The sequence below is a fragment of the Cynocephalus volans genome, chromosome 11 (assembly GCF_027409185.1).
Source record: "Cynocephalus volans isolate mCynVol1 chromosome 11, mCynVol1.pri, whole genome shotgun sequence".
Classification (NCBI taxonomy): domain Eukaryota; kingdom Metazoa; phylum Chordata; class Mammalia; order Dermoptera; family Cynocephalidae; genus Cynocephalus; species Cynocephalus volans.
Window position 1 is genome coordinate 104,380,048 of NC_084470.1, and position 22,386 is coordinate 104,402,433.

A 22,386-nucleotide genomic window follows, 5' to 3' on the forward strand; every position below is an offset into this window, starting at 1 on the left:
GTATAAAGGTCAGAAGGGGGGAAAATGGTATTAACTATCATCAAGTGTTGCTTTGTGTTGCTTCGCCCCCACGGAATTGTCACCCCACTTCCCCTGGGTGATGGAGATGCAAAGGATTACTCAAAGCCCATCTCTACTGTGCAGTGAGAGGCCCCAAAGTGGTTAATCTCCCTTTGGGACCCTCAAGAGAGAGGCATCCCTTCCTTGGGAAATTAACACTGACATGGGGTTCTCTTCCTGCATTTATTTTCCAGACCAGGAAGTTACAGGAAGAGACATAGGTGGGGTTATAGTTTAACAGTATAGGCTGGTAACTTTCAGTGAAACAAGCCAGATGACATTCCAGTAGACAAGTAAATGGTCCTAGCAACAAGTTTGATCTTAGCAAACATTCCTTCTTAACAGCAATCTCTCAGTATCCTTACATAACCATCAGTAACTAGTCTGTCTTTTGAGCCAGCAAACTGCTGTGCCACAATCCCTATTTTGCAACAGAGAATTATACCCTGAGGAAAATTTCCTGTCCTTGCAAGGTCAATATATTAAACTGCAAGGCTTTGGAAAACCAGGCCCTGTGAAGTACATATACTCTATATAGTATATTCCACAATCAAGTTCTTATTATAGACATGAAGTAGTGCAGTGTCATTTGAAGGAGGACTATGATTAAGTTAAAGATGTATATACTATAAACCCTAAAACAACCACAAAATAACAATACAGGAAGTTATAGCTACTAAGCCCACAAAGGAAATAAGTTAGAGTCTTTAAAAAGACTCAACTGATCCAAAGGAAGGCAGAATAAGAGGGAAAAGGGAACAGAGAACAAATGGGATAAAGGGAAGAAAAGGTGATGCTGAGTTTAAACTTAACCATATCAATAATCACAGTAAGTGGAAATTGTCTAAATACCCCAATTAAAAGGCAGAGATTGTCAGGTTGGGTAAAGAAGCATGACTCAACTACATGTCTACCAGGATCACCCTTCAAATAAAAAAACATATCCCACACTCATCCTAGTCCATTGAAAGCTGGAGTGACTATATTAAACCAGACAAAGGAGATTCCAGAGCAAAGTATATTACCAGGGATAAAGAAAGTTATTTCTTTAAGGAGTCAGTAAATTAAGACAATATAACAATTCTAAATACTTGTGCTCCTAATAATAGACCTTCAAAATACATGAAGCAGGCTATGGCAGTTGTAGGAACAGCAGAGATCACACATCAGCTGCTGGGAAGAACTGGACTTCAGGTCACCATCAGAAAAGCTAAGTTTGCTGTACAGTAAGGATCAGATTGGATCTTGATTGCAGAACCGTCCCTGATTGCAGAATCTTGGATGATTTCACAAAAGTTCTTCAAATTTGCAGAACCTGCTTTCCTTTCCAGGTTATGTCTCCTACTTCATCCTTTGAGACCATCCCAGAAGATCTATAAGAGTCCATCTGGGAACTCACTAGGCATTCTTGGGAGGAAAAAAAGGAAGATTGTTGGTTGGAATAAATACAGGGTTGAATGAGTTCCAGAAAGCAGGGTTCTCAAACTCATGGACAACAATTTGTGGAACAAAACAACTTCAAAAAACCAACTAGAAGCAACACTCAGAGAAGTAAGATGAGAGGGTCCTGTTCAGGAAAGAAGACAGCTGGTCCACAGCAGAAGAATCTTGAACCAGCTCTCCCAGGATGTTGGGGGGTCGTTCAGCAGACAACCTCCCTTCAGAATCCATTAGAACACAAAAAAACAAACAAACAGAAGACTCCTGGAAATGGAGATGGTGGCAGTGCCAGCAAAGCACTTCAGCCCCCTTGGAAGAAAAGGGCCCATGCAGACCATACTGTTGAAAGTGAAGTGGTATTTAAGAACAGGATGGAAGTTAAAGTGAAGATTCTTGTAGAATTAAAACCATGGCTTGTTGAGGACTGGGACTTAGTTACAAGGCAGAAGCAGCTCTTTCAACTCCTAAGAGAAACATATATGCCATTCTGGAGGAGTATGTGAATTGCAAGAAATCACAGAGAAACATCAATAGTAATGAATACCCAGTTAATGAAATTGCTGCAGGAATAAAAGGATATTTCAACATGGTGTTGGGCACTCAGCTGCTTGACAAATTTGAGAGGCTCTAGTATGCTGCAATCCTCTCAGCTCACCCTGATGCACCAATGTCATAGTTTTACAGAGCGCTACACCTACTGAGATTATTTACAAGAATCAGAGCAATGTTGGCATATACACCCCTTGGTGAGAAGAGCCTTCTGTTATTGTTGGGCTATTTACATGATTTCCAAAAATATCTGGCAAGGAATTCCACAAGGATTGCAAGCTTTTTTTCTCATTTCAAAGTTGCTGCTAGTATATGCAGTAATACGCCAAAGAATAAACATTCAGTAAAACATTTTGTTGCCTACACTAGTTGACCATATTCCTTGAAGGCTGGTGGTTCTATCCCTTTGACACTACACAATTTTCTATATGTGTTAATGCTACTGACTTAATGTCCTGATCAATCATGCTTATTAATGCACGATTAATCCCAGTTACTACCCTGATTCCTAGTGCCAAATGATTCAACTTAATGTACATAATTGAAAACCCATGCATTTGTGCTCTTTTTTTTTAAATGGTGCTTGAAGTGAAACAGCCCATCCTGTCTGCTAGTCCATCTATGCTGTTTCTTAGGTATACTATCTTTAAGTTGCTGAAGGATGGTGGTTTGTTTAATGGTTTTTGTATTTGATTCTAATGCACATTCTAACATGATAGAGGCAATGCATTATTGTGTAACCAAGCTTTTGGGGAAAAGTTGATATTTTAGGAATTGTATTTCAGATCTTCAATAAAATTTGTTTCTAAATTTCAAAGCAGCAAAAAACATATACATGAAGTAAAAATTGATAGAACTACCAGGAAAAAATGAATTTACAATTATAATTAGAGATTTCAATACTCACCTCTCAATAATTAATAGAACAGTAAGAATCTAGAAGGTGTGAACATCATCAACCATCTTATTACTATTGACATTTACAGAAGAGTGAAAAGCATATTCTTTTTAGTGTACATGGAGCTTTTACCAAAATAAACCCTATTCTGGCCATAAAACAGGTCTCAATAAATGTGAAAGGATTCAAAGCATACTAAGTACGTTCTGTGACCATAACAAAATTAAATTAGAAATCAATGAAAAAATCTGGAAAATCCTCAAATATTTGGAAACTAAATGATACACTTTAAATAACTTATGAGTTAAAGTCAATGGGGAAATTAGTATTTTGAGCTAAATGAGAGTGGAAACACAACATGTCAAATTTGTACAATGCCTCTAAAGCACTGCTTGGAAATTTATAGCACTACCTATATTAGGTAAAAAGAAAGTCTCAAATCAGTGACCTCAGTTTTCACCAAAGCAGACTAGAAAAAGAAGCATAAAGTGATTCCCAAGTAAGGAGAAGAAAAGAAATAATACAGATAAGAGCATAAGTCAATGGAATAGAAAACAAAAGGAACATAGAGAAAATCAATGAAACCAAAAGCTGGTTCTTTGAGAGTAATAAAATTGATCAACTTCTAGCCAAAGTGATCAGGAAAAGGAGAGGCGACACAGATTACCAATATCAGCAGTCACTGAGGAGCATCACCCTAGGTTCTACCGATATTCAATGATAACAAGGGAACGCTACGAACAACTTAGGCCAATTAACTTGACAATTTAGATGAAGGAATTCCATCTAATACACAACCTGCAAATGCTCACTCAAGTAGAAATAGGCGACCTCAATAACCATGTAAGTATAAAACAAATTGAATTCATACTTAAAAACTTTTCCACAAAGAAAACTCCAGCGCATATGGCTTCACTGGTAAATTCTATTAAACCTATAAGGAAGAAATAATACTAATTCTACACAAACTCTTCTAGAAAATTGAAGAACAGAAAATACTTCCTATCAAAGTGAAACCAGTGTTATGATATGAAAACAAGACAAACAAGAAAAAAAAACACAGACCAGTATCTCTCATGAACATAGGAACAAAAAGTCTAAACAAAATTTTAGCAGATCAAATTTAACAGTATATAAAAGGGAAAATACATTATGATCACATAGGTTTTATCCCAAGAATGCAAGTTTCATCTAACATTTGAAAAGTTACAGTTAGGTAGGAGGAATAAGTTCTACTGTTCCATTACACAGTAGGGTGACTCTAGTTAACAGTAATATATTATATATTTCAAAATAGCTAGAATTTGAATGCTCTCACCTCAAGGAAATGATAAATGTCTGAGGTGCTAATTACGATAATTTAATTACTACATACTTTATACATGTATTAAAACATCACACTGTGCTCCATAAATATGTACAAATGTGTCTAAATTTAAAATAAATTAATTAAACTGGCTAGCCAGTTAGTTCAGTCGGATAAAGCATGTTGTTATAACACTGAGGTCGAGGGTTCAGAGCCCTGTACCAAGCAGCTGCAAAAAAAAAAAAAAAAAAAAAAAAAAAAAGACAAAACAAAATCAGTGTAATTCACCATGATGACAAACTTAGAAAAGACAATCCATATGTACAGCTCAATAGACACAGAAAAAGAATTTGAAAAAATAATCCAACATGCATTACTGCTGGAAAAAGAAAGTCAACAAACTAGGAATAGAAGAGAACTTAAATAGGCTCTATGAAAACTTACGATAATATCATATTTAATGGTGAATGATTGAATGCTTTTTCCCACAATCAGAAAGCAAAACATGGATGTCTACTCTCATCACATCTATTAGACATCATGCTGAGGTTCAGTAAGGCAAGAGCCAGTACATTAAGGTAAGAAAAAGAAATAAAATGCATCCAGATTGGGGAGGAAGAAGTAAAATTGTTTATTTGCAGAAATCATGAACATCTATGCATAAAATCTGGTGTGATCTACAAAAAAGCTACCAGAGCTAATAAAGGAGTTTTGTAAAGTTGCCAGAAAAAGATTTACATCTAAAGCAATTTTATTTCTATATACTAGCAATAAATAATTGGGAATTGAAATTTTAAGAAATTTCCAAGTACAACAGTATAAAAAGAATGCAGTACCTAAAGATAAGTATGTCAAAAAATGTGTAAGACATATGCATTGAAAACTATAAAATACTGCTGAAATTAAGGAAGATCGAAATTTATAGAGAAATATATCTTGTTTATAATTCAGAAGACTAAGTATATTGTTAAGTTGTCAGTTATCCAGTTTGATCACTAGAATCAACATAATTACATTCAAATTCCCAGCAGGATTTTTTTTTTTTTTTATAGAAAATGTGGGGCCGAGTGCAGCGCTGGGATCGCAGCGACACTCCCGCCGCCGGTTTGCATCCTATATAGGAATGGCCGGTGCACTCACTGGCTGAGGACTGGTCACAAAAAAGACAAAAAAAAAAAAAATGTGAAGCTGATTCTACAGTTCTTATGGAAAATAGAAAGGACCAAACATTACATAATTTCAAGACTTTATAAGTAATCAGGACAGCTGACAAATAGATCAATGAAACAGAATAGAGAATCCAGAAATAGATCCACACATATCTGGCAATAAACTTCTGACAAAGGTGGAAAGAAAATTAAATGGAGAAAAGAATGTCTTTTCAACAAATGGAACTATTGGCTATTTCTGTGCAAACAATCACCCATACCTCGTGTCATATTCATAAACTAATTCAAAATGGGTTATAGACTTTAATGTAAAACCTAAAACTATAAAAGTTGTAGGAAAAACAAGAGAAAATTTCTGATGAACTTGGGTTAGGCAAAGATTTCTTAGATTTGACATCAGAAGCATGATTCATGAAAGTGAAAGTTGATAATTTGGACTTTATCAAAACAAACACTTTTCAAACTAAATGATAAATACAAACCACAGACTGGGAAAAATTCACTACAAAGCATCTGTTTAATAAAGGGCTTGTATCCAAAATATATAAAGAACTCTTAAAGCTCATTTGAGAAAAAAGCCCAGAAAAACATAACACAGTAAAATAAACACTTTACCAAAGATTTGTGGGTAGCAAAGAAGCACATTTTAAAATGCTCAGCATCATTAATTGTCCAATTTAAACCACAATTAGTTACCACTACACATTTATTAGAATAGCTAAAATTTGAAAGACTGATTATACCAAGTGCCACATTTTGTTTTGTTTTTTAATATTCTGGAAACCACATTTTATATATAACAGTATAAAAAATTATTTTGTTTCTTTTTTATAGCTGCACAGTATTCTTTGGTTTATTCAATGTCTCTTTTATTGATGGAAATTTTATTTCCAGTCTTGTTACTATAAATAATACTGGATTAACATAGTTTTGTGCATATATATTTTCAACATTCGTTGTTCTCCAATATCTTTGAGATAGAGCTTTAGAAGTGGGATTGTTGAGTCAATGGGTAAATACACACTTAACTTTGGGCGATTTTGCAAAATTCCCATTCATAGGGGTTGTATCATTTTGCATAGTGATCAGCAATGCATGAGAGTGGCTATTTTCACCACATTCACTCACCAGCAGAGTACAAGGTATTTCAAAAATCTTATGGAAAGATTCGTATTATCTTTTAATTCCGTTTTTCCACAGACTTTTTGAAGTATCCTCATATGTGGTCACAGATTTGGATCTGGCCAAGGTAAGTGAGAAATGGCATCTCAGTGTAGGCTTTATTTGTATTTCTTTTATTATGAACAGGGCAGAGTGTGTTTCCTTATGTCTACAAGCTATTTATATTTCTTTACCCAGATCCGTTCATTCTTTCAGCCCATTTTTCCATAGGTTTGCTGGCCACTTTCTTCTCTATTTGTGAAGCTTTTTATATTTTAGAAATATTAATCCCTTTTAATTTGTTACAAATGTATTTTCTCAGGTTGTCACCATCAAATTTTGCTTATTTTGCAATTTTTGGGGTGGGGGACTGGGCAAGTTTTTTTATATTTAAGTAACCAAGTTTAAAAATCTCTTCCCTTGTTGCTCCTAGATTTTGAGACATAATTAGGATTTCTCAATGCATGAGACATAGAAATTATTTTCTAGTACACTGCTTTTTCATTTTCATTTTTTCCATTCAGGTTTCTGGTCCATTTGGAACTTATCCTTGTGAACAATGAGAAAAAGATCAATTTTATCGTTTTCCATATAGTTATCTAGATATGCCAATACCACGTATTAAAAAGTCTGTTTTTCAGGCCAGCCCCTTGGCTCACTCGGGAGAGTGCGGTGCTGGTAGCGCCGAGGCCGCGGGTTCAGATCCTATACATGGATGGCTAGGGCGCTCGCTGGCTGAGCGTGTTGCCAACAACACCGTGCTGAGGGTCGCGATCTCCTTACTGGGCAAAAAAAAAAAAAGTCTTTTTCTTCAGCTGCCTTTTATTGTATCCCAGATATCCACTGCACTGGGGTCTGAATCTGGATTTCTGTCCCATCCTGTGGTTGGTCTGTGTCCTTGGGCTGGTACCCAACTGAGTAATGACAGGGCCTGCCCTGCCCTCTCACTGCGCCCTTCATTGCTCTTCTCCTTAAGCTTTCCCTGCTTCATGCTTGATTGTTCTTCTGAATTGACTTTAGATTCAACTCAAAGACATCTCTTTAAAGTTCTACAAATGCTTTCTTTTTCTTTCTGCAGTTCAGTAATGTTCCCAGTTTCCTCAACTTTTGGAAAGTGATTTCCAGACCATTCATTCTCCCTGTTTATTTCCATGAGTCAAGTAACCTTAACATGTGGGACCTAGAACTGGACCCACTGGCATAGGGGTGATGATGGCATGACTGCGCAGGATAAGGTTTTTTAAAGGGGTGTCACCAGAATGGGAGGTCGCGTGAGCAGCTGGAGCTTGGGCGGGGCGGAGTAAGCAGAGGATGGAGGGCACGGGGCCACTCCTTTCCTGTCCAGATGGGAGGGTGGCCAGGGGTCTCAGCACTTTGTGACATACGGGGCCAGCTCTGAGCAGCTGAAGAGGCCTGCCTTCCTCCTGTCCCCCGTCCCTGGCCCATGGTTCAATCCCAGTAGCCAACTGGCCGCCTCACTCCAGCCCCTTGTGTCATCCTTTCTCTTAGCTCCTACGGTGAGTGAGCCCCATTCTTCACCTCCCCCTGCTTGGATGCTTCTGCTCCGCTGCCCACGCAGGCCCCGTCCACGCAGCGCCGTCTGACTTGTGCACAGTGTTCACTATCATCTCATTGATTACAGTGTTCTCAGTGTTCGGTGGCCGAAGAGCCAGCCACGGGACAGACGGATTTCAGTCTACTCCGTGAGCCGGACGGTCTCCATTAGAGGAGATGGTGAAGGAGACGAGTCCTTTGCCATGAGACAGACGGTCTCCATTAAAGGAGATGGTGAAGGAGACAAGTCCTGTGCCTTGGGCTGGACGGTCTCTGTGAGAGGAGAAGGTGAAGGAGATGAGTCCTATGCTGTAAGAAGGATATTGTTCATGAGAGGAGATGATGAAAAAGACGAGTTCTGTGCCTTGAGCGAGACAGTCACCGTGAGAAGAAGCAGTGAAGGAGACAAGTCCTGTGCCGTTCAGCAGGGAAGCGTCTCACCCCCTACCTGTCCATACGCGATGTTGGCAGTCGCTGCCATTGTGCCTTCTGTTGCCACGTCGGACAGGGCGCTTTGGGGACCCCTGTCGGTGCTGTACACAGCCCTCACAGCCAAGCTGCTGGAGATGACGATCCCCGTTCCCACAGAGGGACCCGAGTTCTGGCAGGAAAGTGGATGAGTTCTGAGCGGAGTGGATGCCCTGACCGACCTGGCCAAGGAAATGGTGTGTGTCAGGCCCGAGGCATGCAGGATGTTGCTGTGCTGTTTAGGGAGGCTAGTGGGAGTGTATTTGAAGTGTCGTCACTTGCTCATTTCTTACAGAACAGTTAGAAGTGACAGGTGCTGTGTTATCTTTAAAGCCACTATCCAAACACTGAGAGCCAGCGTGTCTTTTCCCAGTGGCCCCTGGCACTGTTGAGGGATGGAGTCAGTATGGTAGTTAACTCGGGTACTTGTAGAGGGCAGCAAAAACAGTGTGCAGCTGGCAGGTGTTCAATGGACTACAACCCAGGAAACATTTAAAATTAAGGCACCAAGTTTTATAGAAGACAGTTAAATTCAGGGATTATCTAGACCAGTTACCATGAGCTATCTGATTTAGCATGTGCCCTTGTTTACATAAGAGTAGACCAAAATTAAAGTTTAAATTTTTAGAGGAATAAGACATCCATTACCATCATATTGGTTTTATTTGCAGCCATGAAACTTGATTACTTATACTATATTTAAATTTTTTGTCTTACGTGGTTTTTTTTTTAAAGTAATAAGAACCAATTTACCAAGAGAAAAGTATGATCCAGAGGGACTCTAGCTATGTGTTGGACAAAATGATGTGGCAGGGTCTCTGTTAACTGGAAATATATGCCCAACTTAAAGATGTTTAGACTGGTAATATTTAAAAACACTATGAGTCAAACAAGAAAGGAGACTGCCAACATCCTGTCTTTCTTGAAGCAGTAAGAGCTATTGAAGCTTTTTAGGGGGTAGTTATCTGGTGGAGTTTGGCATAGAATTTCTATGGCTGACTCTTTGTGAGTGCATTATTGCAAATTTCTTTAAGGCTTCCCATTATTTCTAATATGTCTATTTCAGTTTGTTCATACATTGCCTGATGATGTTCAGCCTGGGCCGGATTTCTATGGACTGCCATGGGAACCTGTACTTATAACAGCCTTCCTGGGAATTGTTTCATTTGGTGTATTATTCTGGAGAACTGTCCTTGTTGTGAGTAAATTAATTTATACTTTTAACTCATAAATGCAAGGGATGTTTTATAATCACTGGCCCTTTTATTTGCTTCTTTTTCAGTAACATAAGTGCAAATTAATGATTATACTTCAATCTAACCTTATAAAATAGTGTTCTAAAATTTGTCTTTTAGACTTCAGTGAATAAGATAACAAGTATAAACTCAATAGGAAAAGTTCAATTTATGAATCCCTTATATCAAAACCTAAAGATTAAGAATGAGGAGGGTGAACATTTGCACTATTAGAATTGGGAATTCATACAGCCACTCTGAAAAGTCATTTAGTGATATGTATAAGAAGCCTTACAAATGGTCATATCCTTTTATATAGTATAATATCATGTCTATCTGTCCTAAAGAAACTACCAATCATGCATTAAAGATCAAATACAAGGGCATTCAGTGGAAAAGTACTTATTAGACTGAAAACCTGTCACAACCTAAATGATCCCTATGGTAGGGGAATTGTTAAATTATTGTATATCCATATAATGGGATATAAGGTGGCTTTACATATTTCAAAGACACTGGAGCACAGAAAGTGCTCTCAATTTAACGTGAAGTGGAAAAAAGCAGAAACCAAAACTTTAAAGTACACGTAAGCTGTGTGTTATATAAAACACATATGTACACACACACACACACACACACACACACACAGAAAAAATGCTGCAAGGAAATACAATAGAAGGATAAAAATTCTCATATCTACGAGATGAAGTAATTTTTCAGTTTTTTTCCCCTTACATATACAAGTGTTTGCCAGATTTTCTGATTTGATCACGTGCTCAGAAAATATCTTATTTGGAAATACAGGTTATATAATTTTCAGACACTATTAAATTTTTTTATCTTTTCTATACAGAATTTAACTTTCAGACATATATATGTATGTATATGTGTGTATGCTCCTACATACATTTTCTAATACTGTATGTCGTTCTGCTTCACACTTGTTTCACATAATTGGGGGAAATTATTCTGTGTAAATGAACTGTGCAAATGAAAAGCTTTCATTTGAAACTTAACAGTTAATGTGGCCAAAAGCACTGAATGCAATTCTTTCTAAAACTGGGTACTGTATTGTTTTATTAATTTCTTAATTATATTACATTGGACATATTATTATTAATAAGTTTCCTCTCCTTGCCCAATTGATTGTAAAATCACTCCTAAAAGAAGGATTTCTTTTGCCTGGATTCTCTAGCCTCATGAGGTTTTTCCTTAGATAAAAGGAAAAGGGGAGAATAAAAGTGTGAACAGAAGGGGAAAAGGTGAAAACATTTTATATTTCCTACTTTTCTCTCTCCCATTCATAAAAACCCTAACACCTGTTTTGATTTGCACAAGGTTATGTAGTCTCTTTGTCCTGTTGCTTCTCAGCCTTAGCATTTGCCTTTTCGAAGCCTGGTCCCTATGTGACTTTTAGTTTGGGTGGAAGGGAACAAAGGAAGCTTACTCTCTCATTAGCTAGGCTGTGACAGTAGAGAAATAGTCATTTCTTTCCATGTTGGAATTTTCTGAATGCATTTTCCTGGAACAGCATTATTGTAAGTGGTGTTTAGATACTGTAGTAATAATGAGATACTAGCGATGATTTTGTGGACTGGTCTGAAAATCCCATCACCATTTATAACATTTGAAAGGGGAAATGTATTTGGAGTTCTAAAGAAATGTAGTACAATTTTTTTTTTTTTTTTGATTAGTTACTGCTTGGATTTTATTATGCTGTAAATTTTCAGCTGTCTTCAGGGGGTGATTTAGTTTTTGCCCTTTTAGAAAGACGTTACCTGTTATTTCTCTTGTCTCTTGTGCATTATGCTCTAGCAGTCTTCCCTTCCCTGTCAGATGTATGATCACTGTTTATAGTGGCCTGGGAAAATTAAACGATCTAACTCATGAGAAGTATTTCTTCTTCTTTTTTTTTTTTTTTACTAAATGCCCTGTTTATTTGGCAGACAATTTCAGAAATGTACAGTCACAATTTGTAGGCTGAGAAATCTCTGTGGAGTCGTTACTTCACAACTAAACTTCACAAAAGCAGTAATGACAGCTTCTCAGCACATTAACCAGTAATTTTTGTTTGAAGTGAACACAGTGAGAATGGATTTTTCATTCCTTTTTATTCTCTGCATTTTAAATATGGAAATAAAGAGCTCCTGTGGTGAATGGAGGGAGTGACTGCCTTAGAGGGACATCACAGTGTGTGTGGTGTGGCTTCTTTATTAATCAGCAGTCATCTCCATTGATAACCTTTGACAGTCCTCTTACTTTTCCCTTCCATTAGCAGACACAAGTTTCACTCGCTGTCACTGTCACATGGAGAGGCCACAGCCAGGAGAAGATGGCCGGCCTTGGAAGATGGAACATGCCCAGCCCACAAGCTCCAGCGAATGACACCATTAGTCACCTAATTAGCACAACACTAACAGTGTTTGGAAGAGCTGTGCCTGGTGGGTACTGGGGTCCAAACCCTTGACCTCTACAGGCATCTTCTAGAGGTGATGCTGCCTGGTGCAGGTGGATGCCCCCTACCCACCTGCACATGCACCAACTTGACGCCAAGCCCACATCAGGGACGCAGCCTGATCAGATTCACGCATGTGCAAAGGTGCTCGCTGTGGCATGTAGGGAACATGGCAGCCACTGAGACCAGGGGCCAGAGCCCATGGTGCCAGCCCAAGATTCTTACAGGCTTTCTCCCAGAGTGTGGGCTGAGGGTCAGGTAAGGCAGCATCCCAACCACAACCAGCCAGTGACCACATGTGCACGAGGCGCCAGCAGTGCCTAGAAACCCGACTTCAGGAGCCTCAGTGTCATGGCAAAACGCACTGGTGTGGTCAGTGAGGCATAGTGAGCCCACCGCAGCCCCTGACCATGCAGCGCCAGGCAGGCCATGGGCTCCACGGACCAGCGGCAGGGGTCCTGGCCCTCCACACGGGCAAGATTCGCTAATGCAAGCCAAGAGGGCCCATGGTTCTGGCCAAGCCCCAACCAGGACCTGCAATCTCACCATGGATTTGTCACTTCCCCCTGGATATTCTCGCAGTCTGCTTGCCAGTCACCCAACCTGGGGACCCCACACTTGTGTCACCCCACTCAGGCACTGAAGAGGCCATCCTGAGGACTGGGGTCATGGGCATCCAAGGGCTCAAGTTCATGAGAGGAAGCAGGGCTGGGGCTTTGTCACCACCACAGGCAGAAGAGCGAGGACGGGAGCTACACCACCTGTCCCTGGCCCTGGGCTCCCAAGGACCCTGGAAGGAGTGCCCCCTTTCTGCTGAGGTCCCAGGCGCCAGCTGCAGAGGGACATGCCAAGCAGTACGTGGGACCAGAGAACAGAGACTCTCCCCATGCACACTTCCCAGGACCCAGCGCCAGGCAGGACAGAGCGGGGAGGCCAGCAGCAGCACCGACAACAGGAGAGGCAGAGCCTCCCGCGCCTGAGGCTGCCCCAGGTGGGGCTCGAGCACCACCAAACAGACCTCCCTCATCTGTTACCAAGATGAAGGGCCAAATGGCTTTGGGGTCAACTCAGAAAGAAAGAGCACTGTGACATTTGCACTTTGAATACTGGTAGCAACATAAAAAATGTCTTTATGGAGAAGGCAAGGAGCCTGTGTTTTTGGGTGCTCTTTCAGGGCAGCTGGTTATTTTTACTACTGTCAGGACAGTTTTCCTGGTTTAAGACCTGGTGTTCCTGCCCCCTGACCATCTCCCTGGGTAGACGCACACCCCCAGCATCTAGCTCCAGCGGCAGAAAGGCTCAGCGACACATGGGGGCAAGGGAGGGCTTCATAGGAGCGAAATATCTTACCTGCTCCAGGGTCCAGAGAAACAGGCCAGCACATGCAAAGAAGGGAAAAGGGAAAAAGAAATTAGATTCACATGCACACCAACAGAATACTGGAGTAGCAACAGGAAAGTCTGGGTTCTGACAAAATGTACAATTACATTAAGGACAACATTTACAAGACATGGTTGTATTTAAGGGCTTTTTGGCCAATTACAATGCAAAAATATGAACCAACTCACTCTCTATTATGTAAAAAAGTCACAAAGCGCTTCCCCGTGCCTCGGCTGGGAAAGGGGGCTTGTGTGGGTCTGTGGGAAGGGGGCCCACACACTGCTGGCGAGTGCAGATGCAGAGCCACAGCCGCCCCTTCGGACGTCGTGTGGAAAAGGCCCTCTTCCCACTGCTTTCCGAATCACTTCTGTTTTAGGAGGTGGCACAGTCTCCAGTAGCTCTGGTCCGTGTTCACCTTAAACTTGGAGATGCATGTGTATTTTTGCTTAATTTTTAGCACTATTTTGTGCTACTGTAACATTTAACCTTGGTGGCTCACCATTCAGACCTTTCAGTAGCTTTTTAATCCCATGAAAGGCCGGGGCCCTCCTTGAAGCTCAAGTCCCACCCATCAGTGTGCAAGGCAAGAGGTCGTGAGAACACAAGAGGCAGCAATGAAAATCAGAGCAGTGACCTTTTGAACTGGTCCCTTTGCAGGGTGAGAGCCAGGAGAGGGTGACAGGCAGGTGGGGGCCCCAAGAACCTCAGCTCGGCAGCCCCTGCACCTGCCCAGGAAGAGAACACCCTGTGGAGAAAAAGGAATGAAGGAAACAGCAATCATGGGCCACCCTTCCCGTCCCAGCACCCTGCCTCTTGTTTAAGGGACCAGGTGTGCCTTGAAAAGCCACTTTCTGCAAACACCACCAGCCGGGCCTCCCCGGGGTGTCAGCGTCTGGAACCATCAGCACAAATGTTGTCAGAAACCTCCTGGTCCTTCAGCAATTGGCCTGGATGTGAGGGAAGGGGTGGCAGGGGCGCCCTCGACCACCAGAAGCTGCTCTAGGGCAGAAGGGCCACAATCTCTGCCCAGGTAAGGCCTGTGGGTACAGCAAGGGGCCCCAGGCGCTGGCAGGGCTCAGAGACAAAGGTTTTCATGGGCGAGAGCAGCTGAGCATAAAAGGTGAGCGTCTGGCGTCAGCCCGGGTCAGGGTGGCCCACACAAAGACCCCGTGAGGAGTAGCCTTCTGGTGTGCCTCCCAAAATGTGCCATTAACCTCAGACTTTAACTTTGCAACTGCAAACTGTGTGAGTGATGGGACCTTAAATAGGTCCTCTTAAAAGGAAAGCTCAAAAGGGGGATGTGCAACAGTCACATGCTCACTAAGTCCGAGACGGACGCCACGCAGCCCCTCCGTCAGGCTCGGGCAACAGGGCAGAGCCAACTCCCAGCAGGGGAGGCCACCATCTTCCCACAGCTCCCGACCACAATGGACTTCTGTGGACAGGTGCCAAGTTTCCTCTGTTCAACAAACACCTGAGAATACATGCTCCTGAGCACCTGGAGCCACCGGGGAAGGCGCTGCTGGGGCAGGGGGGCAGCGGTGATGACCAGCCTGGCTGGAAAGTGCAGGGTCTGTTCTCAGGGACTGTCCTGGGCACCCACAGTCCCCCATTACCCAAGCTAGCACAAAGCCCACCTTGGCTCACAAATGCACTCACTCCCATCGGGTGACCCAAGTGCTGGGTGTGCTGAAGGGCATGACCCTCCAGTCCTCAAGGGCCCTGCAGTGTACCCACAGCCCCAGCCCAGGGCCAGGTGCTTGCTGGGGCCATCAGGTTGGTTCATTCACATGGAGATGCCCACCCTGTGATGTGGGCACCCAATCCAGCCTATAGCAGCCCAGGATGTGGAAGGGTGCTCTTGATCTGGAGAGGCACTCCAGCGAACTTGTCTGTCCCACGGCTGGCCCAACTGGAGAGTCCTGCAAAATACCACCTGGGACTTCGACAACCACACAGTCTGTACCCCGCCCCCCAGGCCAGGGTACCAAAAGGAAGGGAACTGAGGAACATCCGGCTAGATCCAGCCTCTGTGTTCCTGTCCCACCTCCGGCCCCTCTGGGGAGACAGGACAGCCTGAACTTTTCACCTTGGGAACAGACACCCAGAGAAAGGCCACAGAGGTGTCTGCCTAGGAAGCAGGGTAGGGCAGCCTCCTGACCGTCTGCAGCTTTTCCCCTACCATTCCCCCCTCCAAAAATGTGTATTGCCCGTTTTACAATCACCAGATGGCACCCCAGGAACTGCAGGCCTCTCATCGCCCGCTGTGACCACCTGACCTCTCATAAACAGGACAAAGCCCAGGACCTGTTGCCACACCCCCGGGCCCGCAGTGGACCAAAACAGGACGCTTCAGGTCAGCAGGGCTGCATCTTGGGCACCAGAGCCTGGGACCACCATGGGAGGGAGCTGGAAGCTGAGGATTCTGTGCACAGGACCATACACGAGCCCATCCCAGGGCTAGCACAGGCGCCACAGACAAGGAAGGAAGGAGGACCGTGTCCAGGACCAACCACAGAGGCTGCTTCCCCAGAGCCTATTTTTATCAGCAAAGCACCTTCAGCCCACCACGAGGCCCCCACCCCTCATGAGTGTCATGCTTTAGGGCAGCAAAGCTCATTGTCATGACCAAAGAACAAGACATTGTTACATCCTTTAAGCACAGACGCCACCACCTGTAACATGGCTTCACTTGAGGAAAGGCCACAGAGAGCTGAGCCGGGCCTGGGATGCAGGGCATCCGTGCCCCCAGGTCTAAGTTTACACTCACGTACCTGCCAAATCCACTGTCACCATCCCGCTCACTCTACCCAAGGCATGGCCATGACAAGGCCCTTCCCTCCCTCCTGGAGCTGAACATGCAGAACGACATCACAACACAGCAGTTGGGGCTCCCAGGCCCTGCCACGCTGCCCCACCAGTCCCCACACCCCTCCTGCTGCAGCTTCTCTTCAGCTGTGCTCACAGCCTCTCATCCCTCTGCTGTGCAGCCCTCATGAGCCAGAGGGACACTGGAAGTCTCACCTGTGCCAAGGAAGAAAATTAGGTAAATCTCTCCACTTGGCTAGAGAAAAGAAACCCACCGCAAGCCCAAGAACCAAACAAAACACGGCTCCGTGGCTGCCGTGCAGTTAGCTCAGCACTGCCTGGGGAGGCCGATGAGTCCCTGTCCACCTGGATGCACCTTGCCAGGTGATGTGTGAGCTCTAGGGGACCTGGCTCACACTGAGAAGCCCCCTTGTCAAGAAGCCCGCGTCAAGAGGCCACTTGTCCGTCAACGACAAGTACAGCAAAGCACCTTGGCAGGAAGCAAAATGCCCCTCAGCAGCAGTGACACTGCCACAGTCTCCTCTCCACTCCCACATGCACAGCACTTTATTCCACACTTGGGTGCATTCCATGGCCAAGGATGCGTGGCTTGATCCACCCCTGGCCCACCTCCAGAGCCCCAGCCCCTCACTCCATACCTGACCACAGCTTGTCTAGTGGCCTCCAAGGAGGAATCTGAGGGGTGAGAAACATGCACACTGGGCCACAGCACTAAGGTCTCAATGGCCACCAGGAAAGCCCCAGACAGCAGCAGCAACACAGAGGCCCACCGGTGAGGGTCCTGCCACATGACATGCTCTATGCCACAGCTCCAAGACCTGGAGGCATCTGGCCCAAGGCTATGGAGTGAGACCAATTCCAGAACACAAGCACCAGCTCCATGTAGGACTCTCACAAAGTTCCTGAGCCCTGGCCCATGGGAATGTGACATCCACAGGGGGTGGCCGCCACCTGGCCTGCAAGACCTCTGCCCGATGCCCAGGCAGCCACAGCCACCGGGGCAGCCACAGAGTGAAGGGCTCCAGGCTGCTGGGAAGTTCTCCAGCCTCCCATCAGAGCCAGCCTTGGGTTCAAGCTGTGACCTGGACCTTCTAGCATGTCTTGCAGGAGATGCAGGGTGCTTCCATTCAATTGAACTTACTCACAGGCAGCATCATCACAGACCTGTGTCCTCGAACAGTCTGGCAGCAGAAAGCCAATGAGTCAACCCACCATCCAAGACACCAGGCCACCAGGGCAGCCATGTTCTCTGCTGCTGGCTGTGTCCCAGAAAGCAGGCTCAGGAGTGGGGATGGCAACACTGAGAGCCTCCCAGGTACTGCCCTCCTCTGAACCATCCTCTCCCGGTGCCCAGCCACCACCTGACTTCAGATGACAATGGAATGCAGAACTGAATGCGTGGTCCCCAAAACCCTCATGGCCCACACCCCCCAGCACTACCCTCAGGCCTGGCCAAATCCCAAAGCCATCCACCAGGCCTTCTGCCCTAGAGGAAGTCCCTAGAACAAATGGGATATTTAACTGGGAAGAGTTTGTCTCAAGACAACACGAGAAGGAACAGGCTGTTCTCACTGCTCTGCTCCAGCCGGAACAGCACCATGAACATGCCCCTTCCTCACTCTTAAAGGGATCAGACTGCCTGAAAGTTTTGCAGACAAACAAAAAATTCAATCTTCTCTCAGCTCAAGCCGAATTCTGAGTGGCATGTGGCAGTCCCCCTTCCTAACGGCCAGCATCGCCCACTCACACAGATGTTCCTGAGAGTGCAGGGATATCAAGCACACTGCAGAGCTGCACGGCACCAGCTTGATGTGGTCCCAAGTCTGAATAGTCAAAATCAGTGCACTATGTTCGCCATTGCTCCCAATGGAAATGAAAAGGCGGTAATGAAGATGCACACAAAACGAACCCAATGTAGCCAAAATTATTTCAAAAAGAAACACATCCTCTCACAATGGATATGCCAGTCAGCACAATTCAGCAGCTTTTCAAGTCTGCCACCACAGAGCACGATTTGCTCACATTCCCCCTGAACTCGAGACACTCCCAAAGACCTGTCATCTCAAAGTCTCAAGTTATTCTTGCTTTTTGCAGCTTTCAGTCCTAGAGTGACTGGGCAACATGCGCACGACCACAGCCGCGGCCTGGGGAGGAAAGCCTCTGTGCTCCGCAGGTCAGGCCAGGCAAAGGGGCAGCAACGCCGCTGTTTTTTTTTTTATCCCATCTCTCCAATGTAGTTTACGAAGAGGGTGCCTGGTTAGAGAAGCTGGAAGTCATTAACAGACGTGGCAAAAACCACACTATGTTGAGAGGGCCCACTTGCAGCCAAGTTAGAACTACGGGCACCCACCACCTTCCCACCTGGAACAGTGAAAACCCAGACAAGATACAGGAGGCAATGGCCCTCAAGACCCTGGACGTCAGGTGGCAAAGCATGGTGATCCCCAAGAGACAGACAACTCCGATGAGCCCTCCACCCCCAGCTCACTGCCTGAGAGTTTCCTGGCAGGGAGGGGATCTAGGAGGGACCCAGTGGACCCCCGGAGTTCACAGGAGGGAGCAGCATAGAGGAAAGCATGGCACAGGGGAAGCACCGGGTCCATAGGGCCCTCCAAGAATTCAGCAGAACCAGATAAGGGCTTGTGAGTGAGGAAACTCCACCAGTCACTGAGAGGACTGTAGGGAATAGGCCTGAGGTTCACATCCAGCTGGCAGTGGCCCCATTGCCCACTGGGCAGACAAGAAAACCCAAAAATCCCTGGGGAAGTGGTAGAGAACTCAAAAGAGCCTTGCCTCAGTGGTGGGTAAAAACTAACCCAACAGGGCCAAGCCCGTGGTGCTCTCGGGAGAGTGCAGCGCTGGGAGCGCAGCGACGCTCCCGCCGCAGGTACGGATCCTATATGGGAACAGCTGGTGCACTCACTGGCTGAGTGCCAGTCACGAAAATGACAAAAAAAAAACTAGCCCTAGAATGAACCCTGCTCCGGAACCACCTAAGAAAGCTAAAGGTAGACCCAAGAGGGTCAAAATGTCTCCAACTAACTTAACTGCACCTCAGAACAAAGCTCAGGAAGATTGAAAGACACACAAAAACATTCAGCACCCAAACAGGTAAATTTCAAAATGTCTGGCATCCAAAAAGCAGGAAAATATGAACTGTAGTGAGGAGAATCATTGCTCAATTGAAACTGACCAGAACTGTCACAGACAAAAGAACTCACAGAGGACATTGGAACTGTTATTACAGCTGTATTCTGCATGTTTAAAAAGCTGAATAGAGACATAAAAGATATGATCGAGTCCCAATTCAAACTTCTGGAGATGAAAACTACAATGCATGAGATGAAAAATGCACGAGGTAGGATTAATGGCAAAGTCGACACAGCAAAAGAGATGTGTGGACTTGAATACACAGTAATAAACTGTCCAAAAAGAAACACACAAAAAAGAACCCAAAAGATGGAAAAGAGCACTGTGAGCCAGGTACTGCAGTACTTCAAAAGGCCCAACATATGGGTAACTGGGGGGCCCAGAGGAGACAGGGGGTAGAAAAAACATCTTTAGAAATCATGGCCAAAAATTTCCTAGACGTAACAAAAACTGTAAACCCCAAATGTTCAGTAAATCCCAAACACATGAAACATGAAGAAAACTACAGTGTGCATCATGATCAAGTGGCTGAAAAAAGTGAGAAAGAGAAAATCTTAAGGGAAGACATGCTATGTAAAGAGGAACAAAAGGTCGTGAGCAGATTTCTCTTTGGAAACAACACAAGCAAAAAGATAGTGGAGCAGCATCTTTAATTAAAGTTCTGAAACGTTTGTTTAAAAAAGCTACAATTCATTACCAGCAGACTTGCAGTACAAGGAACATTAAAGGACATCCTTCAGTCAGAAGAAAAACAATACCAGATGGAATTCTATACCAACAAAAGGAATAAATAGTGGCAGAATTGATAACTAATTGGTAAATATACAAGGTTGTTTTGCACTAAAGTCCCTTTAAAAGATAGCTGTTTAATCATAAACAATAACAATGCCTTACAAGCTTATAACATATGTAAAAGTAAACTGCACGATAACAAGAAGCCAGGAGGGGAAAACGGAAATATCCTATAGCAAAGTTCCTATAAGACAAAAGAAGTGCTATAGTATCATTTGAAGGTAGGCCATTGTATGTTAAAGGTAATAAGTATAAAGGTGTTATCAATCAGCCCTAGAGAAATCACATAGATAGAAAGTATTTGATTAATCCAAAAGAAAAGAGAAATCATTCAAAAAGGAATGAAGAACAGATGGAACAAACAGAAAATAACCAGCAAGACAAAAGACTCAAACCGAATCTTATCAATAATCACATTAAATGTGACTGGAGTTAACACCCCAATTAAAAGGCCAAGATTGTCAGATTGGTTTTAAAAAGCCATATGTGGCCTACAAAAAAACCCTCATTTTAAATATAAGGACACAGATAGGTTAAAAGTAAACAGGTGGAAAAAAATATACCATGCTAACAATAGTCAAAACAAAGCTATTAAAATACTAATATCAGACAAAGTAGATTTCAGAGCAAAAAATATTAACCAGAGACAATGGGAGACATTTTATGATAAGAGTCAAAGAACCAAAAAAGAAAAAAGAAAATGACAACAACAACAACAAAAAAAAACCTAGAAACTCTGATGAACCTAATAACAAAGCTACAGAACACATGAAGCAAGAACTGACAGAACAGCAAGGAGACAAATCTACAGGTGGAACAGATGTAAGCACCCTTCCCTAAGTAACGGACAGAGCAGTAGACAGAAAACCAGCAAAGATATAGCAGATTTAAAGCACTGTCAACAACTTCACCTCATCAACATTTCTATAACACTCCCCACAACAATGGGAGAATACACATTCTTCTCAAGTGCACACAGAATATTTACTGAGATAGACCATGCTTTGGGTCATAGAACAGGTCTCAACAAATTCAAAAGGACTCATATCATACAAAGCAAGTTCTCTCACTACAATGAAATTCAATTAGAATTAAGTAACAGAAATATCTCTGGAAAAATCCCAAAGGTTTGAAAACTAAATAACAAACTTTTAAATAACCCACACATGAAAGAAGAGATCAAAAGTCAATTATTATGAACTGAATAAAAATAAAAACAACATACCAGAATTTGTGGGATACCACTAAAACAAAACTTAGGAGAAAACTCAAAGCACTGAATGCTTACATTGGAAAAAAAAGACTCCAAATAAATGATTCAACTTCCAACTTAACTAGAAAAAGGGCAAATTCAACCCAAAGTAAGCCAAAGGAAATCATAAAGACCAAGATGTAAATAAATGAAAGAGAAAACATAAAAAAATAATAGAGACAATCAATGAAACAAAAAGCTGGCTCTTTGAGAAGAACAATAATAAAATTGATAAACTTCAAACAGATAGATCTGGGGGAAAAAAGAGAGAGAGAAATACCAGCATCAGGAATGTGAGGTGTGGCATCACTACTGATTTCTAGGCTATTAAGCAAATAGAGGAATACTATGAACAACCTTATGCCAATTAATTAAACGACTTAGACAAGTTGGGCAAATTACATGTGTAACACAAACTAGCAACTCAAACTCAATAAACAGCAGACAACCTCTCAGCCTATGCCTGCAGAGTTAAAAACCTTCCACAAAAAACACACTTGGCCCAAGTAGGCTTCCATGGTAACTTACACCAAACATTTTAAAGAGAAATAGTAATTCTTTCAGAAAATATAAGACGAGGGAACACTTGCCAAATCATCCCATAAGGCCAGCATAATTCTGATACCAAAACCAAAGATATTACATGGGGAAAAACAAAACACAGCAAAATGAGATACAGACCAATCAC

The 22,386-nt window shown here is 43.3% G+C and overlaps 3 pseudogenes; 2 read left to right on the forward strand and 1 right to left on the reverse strand.

Annotated features, from left to right (window-relative positions):
- LOC134390527 (ski oncogene-like) overlaps positions 1 to 22,386 on the reverse strand; it is a 65,016-nt pseudogene that overhangs the window by 16,208 nt on the left and 26,422 nt on the right.
- Positions 1 to 22,386, forward strand: part of LOC134390878 (transport and Golgi organization protein 1 homolog) — a 45,879-nt pseudogene that overhangs the window by 13,393 nt on the left and 10,100 nt on the right.
- Positions 1,518 to 8,757, forward strand: LOC134390879 (mortality factor 4-like protein 2; annotated as a pseudogene).